We start from the raw sequence: 22401 nt of genomic DNA, 5'->3' as shown, positions 1-22401 counted from the left end.
CCCAAGTATAAGCCATCCACATGATCTGGTCCCAGTATGTGTGTGTGTGTGATTTGGATTTTTAATGTAGCTTTAACAATTTTCAGTCATATCCCTGTGATGTCCACAGTGTGACAGTTTATAGTGATGTCTAGCACTGGGGCATCATGCCGCAGACATGTAGCATGATGTCCCACCCAGTCACATTATCCTGATACCAGGCCGACCAGTCCTAACACTAACCTCTTAATGCTGAGTGCCAATCGAGGCAGCTGTTAGTACCATTTTTTTAAGCCTTTGCTATGACTCGGCCAGGGATCGAACCCACGACCTCCCTCGTCCAAGGTGGACGCTCTAACCACTAGACCACTGGAGTGGTCACAGTCCCAGTATGTGATGCAAAACTATTATTATTGTGTGGAAAGCAAAGTCATATTGTCCTTACCTTTACTCTTGCTCAGCTCATAATCAATAGCATTCTTCTGTACCTAAAAATACAAGGATAAAAGATGTGTCTAGATATATGGTTTAGAACTAAGTGCAGAAACCATATTTATTTTTCCAGTGACCTTAACCTTTGACCATTTTTCCATGCAATAAATAAGATTTTTCCTTACCCAAAATGCAAGCCATCCACAAGGATTAAAGATGTGTCTAGGTATGTGGTGTATAACTAAAGTTATTGTGCAGTATCCAGTTATTTTTTCTAGTGACCATGACCTTGACCTTTAACCATTTTTCTCTGAAATAGATAGGATTCTTCCTAACCCATAGCTTAAGCCATCCACAAAACCTGATCACTGTAGAGAGTACAAGTCATTCGGAAAATTTGGTACCTTTGGATGATGGAAAAACTCAAGTTACTATGCAGAAACCAATCTCCCTCTTTCAGTCTGTGACCAAGACCTTTGAGCATTGGACCCTGAAAAGTCCACTTACATTTTCCACAAAAAACTTTCATTTGTGCCAATGTGTTCAGTTCTTCCCTAGCCCAAGTGCAAGCCATTCACAAAGATTGGTGACTGTAAATGGTTGACAACTCAAGTTATTGTGCAGAAACAAAATTCATTATTGATGGATGGAAAGACAACATCACATTACATAATGTCCTTGCCCTTGTGGCAGGTGTATAAAAGATATCAACATAACTATAGTTTTCCGAGGCATGCTGCATGGTACATGAGTGGCATGGCTATTATTTAATTTTTTAAAAATGCAGAAACTGGGGGAAGAATTTGGTCCCCAGCCAGGTACATCACCCACTCACCACAGCACACCCAAATAATCTGCAGATACGAGTCGAGTGTGGATCACATATTTTCTTACAGAAAAAGCATGTTTGTTGAACGTAAATAAAACCACAACAAAAATTGGTAAATGAAACCTTGACTAATCACTAGTTTTATTGTCAAAATAGCAGTTAGTACACAAAAATTTAAATCAATGTCATGAAATATTAAATTTTTAATAAGCGATATATTTTTCAATTTTATTTTATTAAAAAAATTCTTGGTACACTGTAAATAATATATGATGAAATTTTGATAAATCAAAATAATAATAATGCCTACTGGGAGGCAACACATTAAGAATTTAATGCAAGATAAAATTAATTTTTTCTTTGTGAAATTTGTGTTTTAGTTTCAGTACAGTCATCATAAACATGAAAAGTGTTACATGACTATCAAAGTGATGCTCATGAATGTTTCCACAAGAATCTAATTAAGTAGCACACTTGTGTTTTGATCTCCAACTTATGGCAGTGTTGGTTACATTGTTACCATCAATTAAAATTTGACCTGCATTGAATTATCAGGTTAATTAGTCTGTATTATCCAATAAATTAATGTTGGTAGAATAAAAAAGTTAGAAGGAGTACAAATCCAACCTGTACATGAGCTAGTGGTAACAGTCATGTTTTAAGTCCATTCAATTGACTCCCGGTAGTTGAACACGGATAACATTGTAAGAACATGCAACAACAAAAATATCTAACAATGATCAATATAGTATCAGGCTCATCGGCTAATGTGATAAACAGAAGCAAAGGAATTAAGATCATGGTGTACTAGGTGCTTGAAAAGCTTTGTTTCACATGTAGGGTTCATTATGGAGAAGCAAGTTCCAAAGTTTGTAGTGATCTTAAAATCCCCATATTGGCACTCAGAGGTTTACACAAGGATGAGCAGAAATATTTTCTATGACTTGTAATGAAATCAAAGCATCAGCATTTCCCTAATATACCAATACAAAATCTCATTGTTGTTGTTTTTCTAAATAAATGTCACTCTTTTTTTAAATAGAAAATCTTGTTTGAATCCAAAGTAACACATTCATATGCAAGAGCTGTAAATTTTACACATTTTTTTTCCTGGTACACATGTAATGTGTGTTGAAACTACTTGGAGTAATGATTTAAACATTCTGTAAGATTTTGTATATATTTCATGAAAGGCAGTTTAAAGAGAAAAGCAAACAACAGCATTATGAGATAAGCTACTTATTTACTATCATTCCCATTGTAATTATTAAATAAATATTCAATGACTTAACCTGCCGTCACATACACACACATGTGTACATACAAGCATGCATGTGCACACATACACTTACAGACACACACACACACACACTCTTGATGTCCATCCCTTTCATAATTTTTCAGAAGTCCATAAATAATTTGCACCCTTGTTTATGCTGTGGTCTATGTTTTTGGACCACATTCAGTTATGTAAGTTATCAAGGGAGTGGTGTATTATGTTAGTAAATTTGTTGTCTCTCATCTCAAATGGCATTTGGTATTTTGTCTGCTCAAACCAAATTTTTCTGTCAAAATCTCTTTCAAAAACCTCCACATACACACAAAGTGTTTTTCATGGCCTTGTCAATTTAGCACTTTAGTATATGTAGTTGGTTTCTTGTGATTAATCAGTTAATAAACTCTGGTCATGCAATGAGTTTTGTTTTATGAAGCATCTGGATAATTAACTGTCAAAATTTAATTGCCCAACAAACCCTGGTGTGCTTTCAAATCAGTGGCAAATCAGTGTATTCATAATCTGCAAGTGCTACTTGGACAAGATTTTGTAGATTTCATGGCAATTTCATATAAATCTCTTTCCCCATAATTCAGACCAAAATTCAATGCTCCAAAGCATCTTATTTTGCCCTATTTGCCCTAAACAATGGCCCCTGGGCATGGAATACAAGTACCCAAAAGAGCTAATATGTATTTTTTTCAATATGGTAAATATCACCAAGGCTAATTTTGAGGTTGCACTGTCCTTGACAAGTATTAGTGACAATATACAAGTATACCAAGCTTAATCCATTAATCTTAAGCAGTTCTTAAATTAGTTAGGAAAATGTGACTAAAAACTAAAAACTTACTTTTCACCTTGACTGTAAAGATAGGACCCCAAGGTGGTACATGCCACCATTTTAGTGATGATCAGACTTGTAGAATTGGTCATATATGCCATACATGCCCGACAGGATTGACTTTTTGACTGTCTGTAAAATGACAGATCAGGACATTGGGTATTTCTTCAAGGAAATTTAACTTTAGACTTAGTAATTAATTGTTCTAACTGAAACTCAAACACTGCCAGATATTGAAACTCATACATGGGTATTGAGTTTGTTTTAAGTACAATGAAAGAAGTGTGAAACTGCCTGCAAACTTTTGTAAACAGTACAATGTAACCTCTACAAGGAGATTATATAGTTTCCTCAACCTAGTTTGGGATTAGACTATTTCATTTCCTGGGTAAAGGATTTTTGCATGTAAAAAGTGTTTAACAGCACCTCATCAAAACATAGCTCTACAGTGCTAATTAAAAGTAGAGTTTACACACACACACACACACACACACACACACACACACACACACACACACACACACACACACACACACACACACACACACACACACACACACACACACACACACACACACATGCACGCATGCATGCATGCACACACACATGCATGCATGCACATGCACATGCACATACTCATGCATGCACACAGGCAGACACACACACACACACACAGGTGAACTAGGCAGTTGCCTGGAGTGCCAGGCTTTAAGTGGCTCCAAATTAGAGGAAAATGAATTTTTTACTTCAAGGGGGGAGCAGGTGTGCCAGAGTTATAGTTTGCCTAGGATGCCAAAAACCCTTGTGCCTGCCATGAATGCACAGCACAGACAGAGTAACAACAACATCCCCACAACATAAATGGTTCTGTTCTCCACACCAAATGTAGCCATGATTCTACCAGTGCAATGTCCATGTACGTCATATAGATAAAACTGATGTATGTATTTCTAGGCAATTACCCCCCCCCACCAATAACATAAAATTATGTAAGATTTTAGGGATTCCTTGATAATTCTATACACTGACTTAGAAATTTAAACAAAATACAAAATGTGAGTCAACTTGTTTAGGAGATCAAGAATAGGCAAGTATTTTATATTGACTGTAAATCTATAAATGCCCCTGACTGACTGAATGTCTGTAATTAATTCACAGTTTTTTTGTATACCTCTGATAATGTATTTAGTTACATCAGTTTCACCCCTTCATCACAAATGGCTATAAATTATGGAAGGAAAAGTGTGATGTAAACATTCAACGTATAACATGCATGACTGTTTTCACCTTGAAGGTAAGAGACTAATGTGGTGCACACAACACACCTGGAAATGATTACATGTGTATAAAAAGGTGCATATTTTAATCTCAAACAGTTCTAAAGTTATTGAGTGTTGTTGTTGTTGTTATAGGGTTTAATGTCATTTTTCAGCACAAAATAGGCCATACATGGTGGCAAGTATAAATGCTGGAGGATGAACCTGGGAAAACCCCGGAAAGAACTGGTCCATGAGAAGCTACTGGCAATCTTTCTCACATAACCACATGAGCCGAATCTGAGACTCGAACCCACACAGAAAGAGGTGAGATAGCAGTGATCCATAATGGTGAGTGCTTTAGACCACTCGGGGCCCCCAAGTTAATGAGTGGAAAAGAATGTGTGATGAAAAGCTTAAAATACAAAATGGTGACCTTAACCTTGAAGATGGGAATCCAAGGTGGGTTCAAAATATATCTTCAACACACACATATGTATGTATGTATGTATGTATGTATGTAGTATGTATGTATGTATGTATGTATGCACAAAACTTAAAATTCTGAGCTGTAACTTGGACCTTCAAGACATCACCAAAATGAGGTAATGAACATACCTTCTAACAATGATATAAAAGTAGAAAACATTGTATACCTTAATATTTATAACTCTAAAATTATGAAGTGGAAGAGAAAAATTGATGAAAATAAAAAATATCAAGCAATGACCTTGAAATTGAGATAGGACCCACTATTTGCTTTTCAATACATCCTTGTGATGATATATAAGTAGGACAAGCTTCATTCCTTAAATGACTTTGAAGTTATCAAGTGGAATCTAAAGTGTATTGAAAAACTTAAAATTCTGAAACATGACCTTGATCTTGAAGATGGGACTCTAAAGAATATGGTATGCAACAAACCTTCCAATGATGATGTTTGCATTCTCCAACACTGAGGGCATCTCTCTGTGAACTAATGTAAAATGCTTTGGGACTAGCTTATAAGGAATACATTTTCAAATTCTCTTTGTAAATTATTGCTGATCTTTTGAAAAGTTGACAATTTAGTCATGCATGCTGTCTCATGAATTGTCCTCCTTGGCGAAATTTAATTGCTTATAATAGGCACATCAAACATGTGGCCCATGGACAGTATGCAACCCAGAACTTAATACTGTTTGGCCTGTGGCCATGTAAGCAGTACATTTTAATTAATAAGCAGGATTGGTGATCAGGAACTGTTCTTGCTGATGTGGCCCATGACCTTAAGCATTTTGTTTTGGACCCCAGCCAAAAAAGGTTGGACTCCAATAGCTTATGACAACTTAGATGGCAGCATCCTGCCTTGTTAGTCTATGTCAATAAAAGAGTTATGTAGGTCCTCAATAAACTTGTATGATCTGTGATTAATATACTGTACTTCAGATACATGTATAAATAGATCCATGTTTTCTAATTGCTGCAATGAAAATAAATTGGCTTGTGTGAAGTAGATGTATCTATGCAGGGTTGTTAGGTGAACGAGTCTTTGGCCTATATGTTCAAATATTCCAGCCCATGGCCTATATGTTAGAATGTCCTGGCACATGACCTATATGTTAGAATGTCCCAGCCCATGGCCTATATGTTAGAATGTCCCAGCCCATTTAGTGGCTTTACTCCCATGCAGCCAATCATTTTTTTCCCCTTATAATTAACATGGTTTAAAATGACTCCTGCAGTCCTTACTCAAGAATGGAGTTTTCAGTGAAAATGATGGTACTATTACTTCACATTATGATTTGGGAGCAATGATAGCTCAGTTGGTAGAGCAACAGGATCACAATCCCAGGGTTGCAGGTTCATTACCCATCCTGGCCAGCATAGGTCAGCAGCATCAGCATGTAATTCAGAAAGGCACTAAGTTCTCATTTCCTTGGCATAATACAGTGAACAAGAGTCCCTTGAAGAGACTGACACTCCACTGATCCAACAGCTTGGTCTGGAATTCAAGATAAACCTGTTTCTTCTTTTTAGTTGCTGCATGTTCAAACCATCTGTGATATTTCTTTAGCAATAACAAGATTTATACATTAGTTTCCGTGGTAGATGTAAGATCAGCACCATAATCATGTATGACCAACTAAACATCATTATAGGTCTTTTAGTGAAGATACATTCATTCCAGAGGAGAAACAATAACAAGATTTTCAAGATGGCCACCATAGTGGCCATACTGGATATCAGATTGGCATCATTTTCAATAGACCCAACTAGACGCCATAAAAGTATTCTGGTGAATTTTCCAGAACTTTCCATTTAGGGTAGGCCATGATTTATACAATTTTCAGGATGGCTGCCATGGTGGCTAAACTGGATCACATTTTGATTTATGACCAACAAGACATCAAAGAAGTCTTTTATGAAAAGTCCATGTTGATACAGCATGACCATCCATTCAGGAGTAGTAGTGGCATCATTTTCTTTTAGGACTATAACTAGACCATGCAGTGAATCATCCAGATAGTTTAGGACTAGTGGCAATACATTTGTGCTAATGAATGGATGGATACTGGACAACAAATGTTGGACAACAGGCCAACCTATAAATTATTCCAATCTATGACCAGTAAAAGCTAATAATGTGTTTAAAGTACCATGAAAACCAACCAAGTTACAACCAAACATCACCTCTGATTTTAAAGGAACAGCATTTTTTTGCGATTTATGGTTTAAGTCCATTTTCAACACATGATAGACCATGAGGTGACCAGAATATCTGATGGAGGACAACCCCAAAAAAACAGTGGGAAAAATCACCAACCCACAGAAAGCTATCCATGTTGGCTAAGTTTAGACTCGAACACACATGGACAAAAGTGAGATGTCAGTAATCTGCAAAGGCAAGAGCCTTAGACCACTTGGCCACCTAGGGCCCCTCAGACCAACACTGATCATGATCCGCTGGCACATTGTGATGGTAGATCTGAGTCTATTCCATTTGACTTTGAGTGCATATAAGTTGGTTAATAACGTATGGTGTTTTAGGATAATCCTAATTATGGTCCTCATCTCTCTATCACAAATCATTTTGTCAAGTGTTGTGATTTTTTCATGCAGTTCTCAGTCTTATTGATGAAAAAAAAAGTTTTAATGTTTGTTATCATGGTACTTGATTTCTTATGAAGAGTTTCAAAAATAATATTTTACAAGCATGATACCTTAGCCAGTACTTCAAAATCAATATGAAAAAAATGGTCTGAAAAAGAATTTGCTACCACATGCTGTAGTTGAAATTGATGAATTCCTGAAGAATAACCTACCATGTACACTCACACTTGTAAGTTGGACCTAACTGCAAACTGCATAGAACTAGGTCTGCCATTGCATAATGCACAGGCAGATCTTGGCCTGATCTGTCAGTGCTTTATGCAATTGCAGATCAGGATCTATGTCATTTTGCAGTTCTGCTCAACTGATATGAGAGTTTATATAAAATAAATCTTATCCAAACTGACATAAAGATGGATGGATGGAGGGACAGAGTAACATTATCTGCTCTAGCACTATTGTGAATAGTGGAACAAAAACAAGCAATTTCCCTAAAATCTAAAGCTAATTAACAGGATGTCTCTATTAATGTAACATTCCAGTGGAATAAAACAGATGGCTTCTTGCTTCTTGAATTCTGTAATTCTGGTCAAATAGATTTGCTGTGATTATAAACACTCTGTGGGATTGTTTTCAACACATGTTTGTGCCATCCATTAAGCATTTCAGCCCAGGCCAGCTTGTGTGTGTCCTTGTAAAAGGCACTTAGTTCTCACAGCTTCCTCAGCATGGCATAAGCAAAGAACCTGTTGAAGTGCCATTATTTTAATTGCTTCATGGACAACTTCTGATTTGATAAAATTAGACAAAATGTACCCATCTTTTATTAGCTTTCTTAATTCACTTAGATATTCTTTATTTTATTACATGGAAAAGAATTAATGTTATGAACATTCTGACTCAGTTTTGTTTCTCACTTTTGAATGCATATGTCAAATGCTTCATTTTATTTTTTCATATCTGAATGCATACGTCAAATGTTCATTTTATTTTTGTTGTTGTTTTACTTCATTTCCTAGTATAATCTGAACAGATATCTCAAGATACTGTTTTTTTTTCTTGTGTATTAGCACGCACACACATACTAACCTTAAAACCCACACGTGAAGTTGGAAGAAAAAAGTATTTAAGACTTTATTTATATTATTATGTCTCTGTAAATATAATATTTAACTCTGCATGCTTTGGAGTACATCTCTGTTGTCTCACATCTGCAAAGTGGGATGAGAAAATTAATTGTTTCTGATGATGCAGCATTATTTTAATTATTATTTTAATTATTATATGCATGGAAATGTAACATTCAAATTTGACTGCTTTTGGAGGACATTAGTTATGTTTTTTTAAATGCAATGAAAACAGAATAAACTGAGTCTTATGACTGCATGATGAAGGCAGCAAGATGTTGCCGTATTAGATAAAATCTCGTAAATAAAAACAAAATCTCCATAAACACTATTCTGGAATAATAAATGTATTGTTTTATTTTCTATTGTACTGCCAATGAAAAATTGCTTATAGTGAAAACTAAATAAATTCTCCTTAAAATTCACAGCAACATTCTGTAGACATACATCAGTGATATTCTGCCCTAAATTAATCCTGCTATATAATAAATAAAGAAAATGAAATATTTTCAAGTGTTAGTATAAAGCAATTTGATATACCAATACTATTTGTATATCAAATTATGATCCGCCCATGACACAATAATACGCATACAAAAAAACATTCTTGGAACTGTGTGCTGTTGGGTCTATTCCTATAGATCAATGATGAATTTCCACTCATTAATCATTAGTGGGGTATGGAAATAGTGATAAAAAGTAATAATAATCCCAGTTTTCTAAATGAATTTAACATGGTACACAATTTAATCCCAATCCCTTCTTTTTCCGTTTTCCCCTCCCTTCTCATGCACAAGGGACAAAATATGGGGAAATCTGGAGTGAGATAAAGAAATTGAGCTGCATAAAAAAACCTTTAAACTGAAATCACACCAAGTAACCTACAATATTGTTCTTCATAACCGTATGTTTACACTTCCCTTGGGACCTATCTAAAGTGTTTATATTATCAATGATTTAAAGTTGCAATGTCAGTCAACACAGTAAGGTAAATGTCTTGGTTACGGGGCACACATATCAAATGTATTTAAGGCTTTTTTGATGTTGTTGTTTCTTAAACCTATTATAAGGCTCTAAATATTGATTATTATTAATTAAATATTAAAATATCCAAAGGCTGCCCCCCCCCCATTGACCATCATATCAAGATAAGGGCAAAAATCATTGAAAAGATGAAAATTGAGGATTTTTGCTTATGTAATACAACAACATCTCTGGATCTATGAAGACTGACAGTAAATGTGGTAAATGTTAGGTCAAACCGATCAAAGGAAGAGACAGAGAGAGAGAAGCAAATTTATGGTTGGTAGTAATGTTAATTAAAGCAGAATAATGACTTAAATCAACTTTAAATATATTAAAATATTGTAATTACCTCTTGTTGGTTTGTAATTTTGCTTAGATTCTATTCCACGCTAATTTCCTTAGACCTGTATGATAAGAAACAGTATTCAAGAATCTAAGTGTCTATAGGCCTAGTGCTCTACTTTATTCATTGAAACCATCTTTCTAATAATGTTTCCTACCTTAAAATATTCTGAGCATGTTTTTTAATGTTTTATAATTTCATGGTGTTTGTTTTTGTAATCGTATCATTATATGTTTTTTATCTTATAGGTGTTGACTAATGTTGTAAAGCGCTTAGAGCTTCTAAAGATTAGGCGCTATACAAAGTCCTCATTATTATTATTATTATTATATATAAATCATAAGTGTAACTTATATTGATTTAATCATTGTGAATAAAAATAGAAACTCAAAAATGAATACAAGCAAGTTACTAATATGAAAAGGTGATTGTTAATAGGCACAAATAGAACTATATTCTGTAGCAGACACACTAAGCAGGTATGTAAGTTTATTCACCCAGTCAATACACAGTCACCTTTTTTCAATCTAACTCCATTCAAATGGCAAATATATGCATTTGTATGTGATATAAATAAAATATGTGTATAGTATGTATGCTGTATGAATGATATACCACTCGTAAAAAATTTCATTAAAAGGAAATCAGCCAGCCTCTTTTCCTTTTAATGAAAAATGTATGCATGTCATGGTATATCATTGATACAGCATACATACATACATACATATATATATATATATATATATATATATATATATATATATATATATATATATATATATATATATATATATATATATATATATATATAAAATACCTTACAATGTAAGCATATATTTAATAATTTAATATCTTACAATATGAACATATCTTAATACCTTACAATATAATCATGTATTTAATATCTCACATGTCAATTTCTAATTATTGTCCACTTATTTATTATTTCTGCAGCAAAGAAAATTTGGACAAAATAGGAAAATGACAGTGTAGTGCACTTACAAAGAATTGGTTTTTGATAATCTGAATAACTTGTATTAATCTCTCGTATGAAAAGCAGATCCATCATTTTGCATATGTATAAATTAAAATACATGATCATCCGCATGGCAACTGAAGTATGTAAAAATACTTTGCAAGAAAACACCTAATCACTTGGGTAATCTGCCCACATTAAAAGAGAACAAATATAATTTCAGACAACAAAATTTGGCCACAGTAAAAATGATACAGACTACAAGGTATGGCAGGCATTTTATGTTTAAATTTAAGGATGTCTCCAGCAGCTGAAACAGCATGTCCTATTGATTAAGAACAATGCCTAGTTTCAAAGGTTGATTCAAACATGGCCAGGATCTCAGTGTAAATGTGCTTTGTGTTGATGTTGATTATTTTTTTCATCTTTTTGTTTATTTTTTACTTTGCATCATTAGTTCAAATCCTGTTCCTTTACTAATTACATTTTGTTTTTGTTATTTTACATTTTAGCACCCTGATTTTCTGGTATAAGTTGTTAAACTGGTGTTTGTGATTACATTTGTACTAATAGCTTTCATAGTACACCCTTTGTGATGTGTCATGTATGTACTTGTATTTTGTTTATTTGCATAGTGGATATATTTTTTTTGCTGGTCTTTAATGCTGCTGTTACTTACATCATTGACAAATCAGGGTCTGTTTTTTGTACTATTGACCCATATCTATCAGTACATTAGGCCACTGGCAAATCAGTGTCTGTTTTTGTACTATTCACCTATATCTGTCAGTGCATTAAGTTGTTGGAAAATCAGGGTCTATGTTGTTTGTTCTATTGACCTATATCTGTCAGTGCATTGTCACTGGCAAAACAGGGTCTGTTTTTTGTACTACTGACCCATATCTGTCAGTGCATTACGTCATTGGCAAATCAGGGTATGTTTTATGTATTACTGACCCATATCTGTCAGTGCATCAAGTCAATGGCAAATCTGGGTCTGTTTTTTGTATTATTGACAAATATCTATCAGTTCATTAAGTCATTGGCAAATCAGGGTCTATGTTGTTTGTTCTATTGACCCATATCTGTCAGTGCATTAAGTAATTGGCAAATCAGGATCTGTGTTGTTTGTTCTATTGATCCAGATCTATCAGTGCATTAAGTCATTGGCAAATCAGGGTCTATGTTATTTGTTCTGTTGATTCAGATCTGTCTGTGTTTTATATCACTGGCAAATCAGGGTCTATGTTGTTTGTTCTATTGAACCAGATCTGTCAGTGAATTATGCCATTGATGGCAGATCTGGGTCTGTGAGTTTTCAATTGCATTCCACTTATAAGTGAGTGTATATAGTATCTGAACTGTAACATTTAGTTAGTGTGTGTGTGTGTGTGAAAAAGAAAACATGTTCCTTAGACTCGCAGAAAAGTTTTGGAGTTGCAGACAGCTAATATTTTATATTACACAAAAATCATGCCCTGAATTGAACCTACTGCATTACGAGGAAATGAAATATTACCAAGCCGTATTAAAAGTTCATGACAAGAAAGCTGAATATGGAAACTTGAATAGTGTGCAATTTATCATGAGGAAAGAAGAATGACAAGAAATGCGTCTAATGAGAGCATAATTTATAATGTGACAGGAAATGTGCATGTACTTGTACCATGTCAGAATAAATTAGACTTAACTATAGTCTACTCTGTGTACAAACAATACCTAGGGGAAACAAATAAACTTCCTGTGGTAAGATGAAGCGCAAATATGTTTTAATCTTTATGATATAATACAGATATTTAGAGACAACATTGATCAGACACTGACACTAACAATTACATCTTAATTAATCTTAATGAATCTGAAACAAGTACAAGAGTAATAAATCTTCTTCATTTTCTCAGTTTCAAATTCCGTGAACTAATATCCAGAATGAAAATGATTTATTGATAATACTACACCCAGCAGTCATTCAGTTTGCACATAATTATAAAACCTAAAATAAAGAATGTTTTCATTTTTTTTTTTATTTGTGATTTTCCCACACCATTTTATCAAACAAAGCATCCTCAGAGTCCCAAACTTTGTACAGTGGCAAATCGGAAAACCTCTTTAACTGTTAATGTCCAGTTCTTTTCAAATGTAAGTTGATATTGGTATTGTCTCTTTAACTGTTAATGTCCAGTTCTTTTCAAATGTAAGTTGATATTGGTATTCTCTCTTCGGATTTACAGAATGTAAATGTTATCCCAGTATTCAACAAAGGAAATGTTTGACTAAATGAAGACATGTGATAGGCATATTACTTGAACACATTATTTGCAAGCATATTTATGATGAGTATACATAGCAATTCGTGCCAGCTACAAGATTCTTTAAAAGTCCAAAAGAACTATTATCTGGACCTATAACACTAGATATGAAATGTGGTCAGTGGTGTAGCAAACCCCACATCTGTCATGGGTGAGTGGGGGTGGGGGGTGGAGTGGGGAACGTAGGTGGACCAGACCCAATAAGGGCCCAAAATTAATATGAAACAACTTCTTCTTATTGGGAGGGGTCCACATAATTAAGTATTCCTGGGGGTGGGTGGGAAGAATTTCTCGCCATGCAAATGAATTGGGTTCACACATCACCAAATACCAATACTGTGTTAATAGTGCCAATACTGTGTTATATGTACCAATACCATGTTAATAGTGCCAATACTTTGTTACAAGTACCAATACTGTGTTAATAGTGCCAATACTGTGTTATATGTACCAATACCATGTTAATAGTACCAATACTTTGTTACAAGTACCAATACTGTGTTAATAGTGCCAATACCATATAACAAGTACTGTACCAATACTTTGTTAATAGTGCCAGTACTGTGTTACAAGTACCAATAATGTGTTACAAGTACCAATAGTGTGTTAATAGTGCCAATACTGTATTACAAGTACCAATACTGAGTTAGAAGTGCCATTCAAACAGAACAAGATGCAATGGTAGTTTCAATGCATTAAGCACTCTTTCATGACAGGAAACTGAAGTAAAGTGCCTTTTCCAAGCAAACATGGAAGGAGTTAATCCAGGCTGACCTGGACAGATATCAAACCTGCAACCTTGGATTACATTTTCAACCCACAACCAAATGAGTTTCCATGGTTCCCACTATAGACTGGAATAACCCAGATGAGAAATTTGTGCATGCAAAACCAGTGAAAAACTACAAACACAGAACTGATTGTTTTGTGACTCTCTCTACAGGTTCACAAATGTGCTCTAAATTGTGATGCACTGTACAGAAAGAAAGAAAAAACAAGAGAAACGAAGATTTATGATTTGGGCAGATCTTCACATGCATGGGGAATTCATAAAATGAGTGTGGTTGCTAGGAAAGATCAATACATTTCTAACTTCTATAAAAATCTGAAGCAACTATGGCCATCTTGGTTGTCCTGACCCCTTTGCCATGAATCTTTTTCACATTTTTTCAAGGAATAGACATTACTCAAGGCTTTGAAATCTTACTGAATAATGATAAATACAGCCTTCTGATCAATCTGAATATTTTCAATTACGATTTAGAGACAAGTCAAGTTTTATGATGCAGGGTTTTAAGTTCTAGTGACACATACACACACACATACCACTGCAATGGGATGGATCAGGATTCTAAAACAATCAACACCTACATGTCTGGTAGATACAATATATTCCTAGTTCTGAACAGTCAATTTCAAACAGCATAAGAGGAGTTATACATTCTTACACATGCACAAACCAACACACAGTGAGGTACAATAAAATGATACACGTATTTACTTCCAAAAACAACACGGAACAAGTCCAACACAATAATTGTAACCAAATCTATTATGGTACAATATAATCAGAATGTCTTAAAAGTGCAGATTTTGTTATTATTCACTTATGCTTTGACTGATACAACTGTTCTTGTCTGTATTTCATCTTGAGCTATCAGATTTATGTCTTAAAATGACTTCTTTGTGGATTAATCTGGCTAATGGATTGCTTGCATTAGCAGAAACAAAAATATATTGATCATAACTCAAACATCAATCGACCAAATACACTGAATGACTTTAAAAAATGGCTTACTCAATTTCCACATAGTCTTTAATTTGTTGCCTGCAGCCTCCAAACAATCTAACAAAACCATCTGGCCCACAGAACTTTAAGGTAAGCTATTTCTTTATAAAATTCAAAATGAAGATTGTATGTATGTATGTGTGTGTGTGTGTGTGTGTGTGTGTGTGTGTGTGTGTGTGTGTGTGTGTGTGTGTGTGTGTGTGTGTGTGTGTGTGTGTGTGTGTGTGTGTGCGTGCGTGCGTGCGTGCGTGCGTGCGTGTGTGTGTGTGTGTGTGCATGTATGTATGTATGTATGTACATGTATGTATGTATGTATGTATGCATGTGTATGTACATGTATGCATGCATGTATGTATGTATGTATGCATGCATGCATGTATGTATGTACAGCACATCAGCACAGTCATGGTTATATAGTTATAAGCAAACATTAGGTGCATAAAAATGGTAATACTGTAGTAAAATCTTGGCAAACATCGCCAGGAAGAAAAACCCTTCCAACCAAAAATTAATATACACCATGAAACACAAGATAAAAATTAGGAAATAAACATGTCACAAATACTCCCCAAAAAGGCAAAGAAAGCAAAACAAACTTAAAGACCAATAGAAAGGGTAAATGGGTTCAAGGGTAAGTGCATACAAGGGTAAACGCATATATGGTTTAACTTTCTTGATATAAAGTGCACTTTTTAAAATCAATCTAAAAACCTAAGTTGGATCATTCCAGTATACACATTGTGGTAAACAGGTTTCCACTATTAGCCATCTCTTACAATGTGTTGGAGGGTGCCTCATGCCTGCTTTACATCCTGTCTTTTCACATCATGCTTTATCAATGGAGCAACGTCTACCCTTTTATGTACCATCTTTACTCACGTATAAGTTCAGTCCAACTGCACAAACCCAGATCTACCATCATATAATGTGCTGGCAGATCTGGTTCTGTGCAGCTTGTAATGGTTAATAAGTAGAAGAAGAAAAAAAACATACATCCAGATCTGCAGGTGCATTATGCTGTGGCATATCAGGATCTTTGTTGTTTGCACTTTGACCTGACTTATAAGCAAGTACATACCGCACCAGAATAAAAAGCAACAATTTCTGCTGCTTGTCCTTATTATTTTACAAGACATTTGAGGAATTTAATAATAGTCATTCCAATTATCTAAAGGAATTAATGACTGTTAATTTGTTTCCATAATCTTTATTAAATGTGCAAAACCCAAACAACTGTAGGATACCAACAGATTACAAATAATCTATTATTTCAATCTGAAACTGTACATGCTCAGAGAATTCAAGTGCCTTAGTGTTGGGCAATATTCTAGGTGGATTGACTGGTATATTGTAAGCTGGGTACATGTTTGTAAGGAGGATTACCTGGCCTTATTCCTATCTGCCAACATTAAAAGGAACAATCTTTTAATGGAAATAAAGCTAATGAGCAATTTATTATATGAGACAGAAATAGAAATGTACTTTGATCACTTTCAGGGCTGTATGGATCATTATCATGTTGTATGGAACATTATCATACTGTATGGAACCTTATCACGCTGCAAAATAAATATTTAAATATGTAGGTGTGTGACTTTTATATAAAAAGAGGAACCTGTCATGGAAATAGTAAATCCATGCTTTTTTTAACCAATGCTATTAGTCTGAGATTAAATAATGCAACGATATGAAACTCACCTTAAATTTGTATTTGACCTGATTTGGAGAGAGTATCAACTGGCACAGATGAATGACTTTATATCAAAGCATTTTCACTGCGTAATGAATAATTCCACCTGCAATTACACAAAAAAAAAAAACATGCAAATAACTATATTTGACTTTGTTAAAAAAGCATATTACAAAGAGATAATGTTTTAACTTAAAACAGAAATATGCTTGTAAATATGATACGGTTTTATGACATCAAGAAAATGGATAAATAAGCTTTGTTACCTTCAGGCCAAATAGGGAAAATAAGTATATACATGTACATGCAGAAACAAAATAAATGAACAGGTACCTCTGTTAAAGAAGTTTAACAAGTAATTTTACAAAATACCATAAAACAGTCAAAGGTTACCATGACTTTCAGAATTACATGTCCTTTATACACAAAACTCTATCACTATGCTATCAGATTTGTGAATGTGTTAATTTGTTCCATTTGAAAGATCGGGACAAGATTATATTGATTGATTTCATAAGATGTGCTGTATTCTTAAATAAATTTGGTATCACTGCATTTATCGTTATATGAATAATGATGACATGAGTTTCTGTTTGTGAATGTTATATCAGCTTTGTCAATAGTCAATCACTGCACTTTTATCTTAGCTTATGTCTGATAGATGTCGGCTCTTTAGAAAGCTGATAAATACTAGTTTACTACTGAACCATTATTAATAAAGCCATTGTCATCTCTATATTTGTCTTTAATGCATCCATGTATAATCAATGCTGAATCCAGGGTGAACAACAGCCAACAGACATTTGCTCAGTCAACCAACATATAGAACAAAACTCAAACGATACAATGCATTGGTTGAAAAATATATCTAACTAGAATTTGTAAATCCAATAATTTACCTAAATTATGAAACTGCTAATCATAAAAGTCAATCTCATGAATAAAGAGTGTCAAAATTATTGGGCACTGTTTAATAAAACTTACAATGGCAAAAACAATACATACCATCATGTGCATGTGGCTTGACTATGTCGTTAGATGCTCATCATACAGTCAACCAAGCAGTGAATCATATTATTAATTCCTGGTAAAAAGTACGTCATCTGTTTGTTCATTATTCATGCTGTAGTCAGATTTCTTGTAATTCATAATTCAGAGTCATATGGGATCAAGCAGAGAAAATTCTAATGGTTTTAAATTTGTGTAACCTTTGCTTAATGACCTTGGCACATATATGTGCACACGTACTAAACTTTACATGTGCTTCATCCTTTATTTACATTATTTTTGTATTAATTATTTTAATGGTTCTTAAATGAGATCATTCCCTTATATCCTGCTTGTACATATTCTAAGATTTGTTGTTGTTGTTGTTGTAGGGTTTAACACCATTTTTCAGCACGCGATAGGCTATACATGGCGGCCAGTATTAATGGTGGAGGAAGAACCCAGGAAAAGCCCGGAAAGAACCACCAACCCATGAGAAGCTACTGGCAAGCTTTCTCACATATCCACATTAGCTGAATCTGAGACTCGAACCCACACAGACAGAGGTGAGATGGCAGTGATCCGTAACGAAGAGCGCTTTAAACCACTCGGCCACTCGGGGCCCCCTAAGATTTGTAGTGTGTTGAAATATTGTTTCCTTCCAATAGATAGCAAGAGGCTCAAAAAGTATCTACACCTTACACCTGCCCAGTGTTTATTAATTCTCCATGCATGGATTTTGAAAGGCACTGCTGATATCAATGACCTTTACCTTTGGTCAAGGTATGGAGTATTGAATTCAAGTTAATGTGCAGAAATCATTATTTTCTTTTGAGAGATAATGTACCTGTGGCTTTGACCTTCAGACTCTGAAATCTATACTTTCTTTGTTACCCTAACTACTAACAAGTCACAAAGTTTCATCACTGTACTTTACTTTTTAGCAAACGTCATTGTGCAAAATCCATTTTCTTTTGAGTAGCAAAGACTTTGACCTTGAATCTTTTGACCCCAAGAACAATAAGTTAATTCCATAACTTCTGTGCAAGCTCTCTTTAAACTTTGGTCAATGTAAATTATCTAGAACTAATTTTGTTATGCAAACAATCTGTGCTCCTGTCAGTGACCTTGACATTTTTTGACCTTCAAAAACAAGATGCTTCATCACACAAAATTTGAGCCAACCAAAGCCTTGGTGAAGGAAGAATTTGGTTAAGAACTTTGTTTGTTCAGAAACCATTTTCAGCTGGTGACCTTGATGTCAAAGTGAATATGCATCTATCTTACTCCATGTGCAAGAAGTCCACTAAGTTTTGCTCTGGATATTAATCTAGAAACAAAAGTTACTGTAAAGAAATGATTTTTCCTCTTGCAGTTAGTGATATTGACCTTTGACTTTTTTACCCCCCAAATAAATATGCACCTTGCCACAAATGCAAGTCATCCACAAAATTTAGTCCAGTTCCATAATGAAGACCTAATGTTCTTTTACTTTATTGTATTGTTTTGATAGATCTCTTTTAGTGAAAACCCCATGTAGACATGAACATCCATTTGGGAGGAGCAGCTAGCAAGATTTCCTAGATGGGCAACACATTGGCCTTACTGGATGTCAGATTGGCACTATTTTTATTCAGGACCCAATTGACAATTTAAGCCTTTCAGTGAAATTCCAAACCTATATGACCATCCATTCTGGAGGTATAGCAATAACTAGATGTTTTCAGTGGCCATCATGGTAGACATATTAGGTGTCTGAGGGACACTTCTTTATTTAGATCCAGCTAGACATCATGGTAGACATACTGGGTGTTTGATGGACACTATTTAATTTAGATCCAGCTAGACATCATGGTAGACATATTAGGTGTCTGAGGGACACTACTTCATTTAGATCTAGCTAGACAACATGATAAACATATTAGGTGTTGAGGGACACTGATTCATTTAGATCCAGCTAGACATCATGGTGAACATATTAGGTGTTTGAGGGACACTACTTCATTTAGATCCAGCTAGACATCATGGTAGACATATTAGGTGTCTGATGGACACTATTTCATTTAGATCCAGCTTGACATTGTGGTAGACATATTAGGTGTCTGATGGACACTATTTCATGTAGATCCAGCTAGACATCATACTATTTTTAGTGAAAACTTTCATGCCAATACGACTAACCATTCAGGCTCAGTAGCAATAATATTTTACTGTATGTCTTATCAGGTCCTTTTTTATTTAAGACAAACTAAATAATATAAAACACTTTTATTAACAAATCTATGTCAATTTCATTATTTGTTCTGAGTGGAAGCAATAACAAGTTTTTTTTTAGATTGCTTGTATGTTGACCATACTAGATGTCCAAAGGGTGCTATTTCTAATTTAGGATCAACTTCACCTTGTAATCAACTTTTTTGTAAGCTTCAAACAATCCCCTCAGCGGCGGAGGAATAATGATAACAAATTTGTGTTAAAATACAATATCAAATGGAATGCCATCAAAAAAGCTCGTACGGTCTATGGGTGTGACTGCAATCGTGTGCTATTTGCAGTTATTGATTGAAAATTAAGCAATCCCTTGACAGAACTGTGATGGATTATTAGTGAAAGACATATCATTCTACATGAGATCTTAAAAAATGCTTATCCATCAAGCTCAATGACAAATGTCCACTTAATTTGTTGTGCTCCATGATTAATCTCCCTTAAAATTATTGTTAAAAAAAAATTAAAATTTTATTCAAACTTATTTAATCTGAGTGCAATATAAAATTAATAGCAGCAATATTTCTAAATATGTCTAAAAATAATTAACTTTTGATGACATTATTACAAAACATAATCATGTTTCTAGTGCCAACAGAGATTGTATTTGTCCTTCAAAGTCAAGCAGGTTATTACAATGAAATGCATTACAGTACAGTATTTGTCCAATTAAGATATCAGATGACAAAAAAACTTAGACAAGGATTTGTTGTCCAATAACACACTTGCTGTTTAAGATCTGTACTGTTTGCTTAAGGTCCAAAGTTGAATAGGATGCAGAGACCCTGACCTATCAGTGTATTAAGCAGAGACCCTTGCCTTTGTGCATTACACAAAGACCCTGACCAGTATCAGTGTATTACGCAGAGACCCTGACTTTGTGCAAAGTAAAGACTCTGACCTATCCGTGTATTAGGAACAAACCCTGACTGTGCATTAAGCAAAGTCCTTGACCAGTATCAGTGTATTAAGTAGAGACCCTGACTTTGTTGGTGTATTAGGCAAAGACCCTGAACTATCAGTATATTAAGTAGAGACCCTGATCTGTTAGTGCATTAAACAGAGACCATGATATGTTGGCTCATAAGCAGAGATCCTAATGTGTTAGTACATTAGGCATAAACCCTGATATAATGTCACATCATGCAGAGACCCTGATCAGTTGGTGCAATAAGCAGAGACCCTGACCTGTTGGGGCATAAATTCAAGACCCTGATTTGTCAGTGCATTAGGCAGAAACTCTGATCTATTGTCCCATCAAGCAGAGACCTTGATCTGCTGATGCAATAAACAGATACTATGATCTGTCAGTGCATCAACTATAAACTCTGATCTGTTGGTGTATCAAGCAGAAATCCTGATGTGTCAGTGCATTAAACAGAGAGCTTGATCTGCAAGTGCAATAAACAGAGATCCTGATGTGTTGGTGCATTAAAATGAGATCAGATCTGTTGGAGCATTAAAGAGATCCAGATTTGTTGGGGCATTAAACAGAGATCCACTGGTCCATTAAACATAGATCCAGATTTGTTGGTGCATTAAACAGAGATCCAGATATTTTGGGGCATTACACAGATATCCTGATCTTTTAGGCCATTAAACAGAGATCATGATCTGTTGGTGCATTAAATAGATACCATGATCTGTTGGTGCATTAAACACAGACATCAACCCTTACCAACAGAAATAGAATATCAGCTTTCAAAAATTGACTCTCAAAATAAAAATTTGAACACAGAACATCAAATTTGTATCATACAATTTATTTTAAGAATTAAAGCTTGTTGATTTGGAATGCTTCTTGACTGAATCATACTTCCCACAATAATCTTTACCACCATATAACATGTTGAAGTCTGTTGAGAAACACTACAAATCTTTACCACCATATAACAGGTTGAAGTCTGTTGAGAAACACTACAAATCTTTACCACCATATAACAGGTTGAAGTCTGTTGAGAAACACTACAAATCTTTACCACCATATAACAGGTTGAAGTCTGTTGAGAAACACTACAAATCTTTACCACCATATAACAGGTTGAAGTCTGTTGAGAAACACTACAAATCTTTACCACCATATAACATGTTGAAGTCTGTTGAGAAACACTACAAATCTTTACCACCGTATAACAGGTTGAAGTCTGTTGAGAAACACTACAAATCTTTACCACCAT

At 34.7% G+C, this 22401-nt stretch overlaps 1 protein-coding gene across 14 annotated transcripts in view; it reads right to left on the bottom strand.

Annotated features, from left to right (window-relative positions):
* Positions 1–22401, bottom strand: part of LOC149780504 (adenylate cyclase type 2-like) — a 263000-nt gene that overhangs the window by 177229 nt on the left and 63370 nt on the right. For 3 of the 14 annotated variants that reach the window (XM_089937492.1, XM_089937494.1, XM_089937487.1), the window contains exons 1-4: positions 17975–18109; positions 16978–17075; positions 3370–3492; positions 425–467 (exon numbers count right to left, since the gene is read on the bottom strand). The gene's annotated coding sequence lies outside the window, so the exon portion shown is untranslated. Of the gene's footprint in view, positions 1–424; positions 468–3369; positions 3493–16977; positions 17076–17974; positions 18110–22401 lie in introns of those variants that run through there. The other 11 variants (XM_089937490.1, XM_089937493.1, XM_089937484.1 and 8 more) reach the window with 5 other exon arrangements.

Source organism: Sinohyriopsis cumingii, chromosome 16, assembly GCF_028554795.1.
Source record: "Sinohyriopsis cumingii isolate HCF-2022 chromosome 16, ASM2855479v2, whole genome shotgun sequence".
Classification (NCBI taxonomy): domain Eukaryota; kingdom Metazoa; phylum Mollusca; class Bivalvia; order Unionida; family Unionidae; genus Sinohyriopsis; species Sinohyriopsis cumingii.
This window is presented reverse-complemented; position numbering and strand designations above follow the sequence as displayed.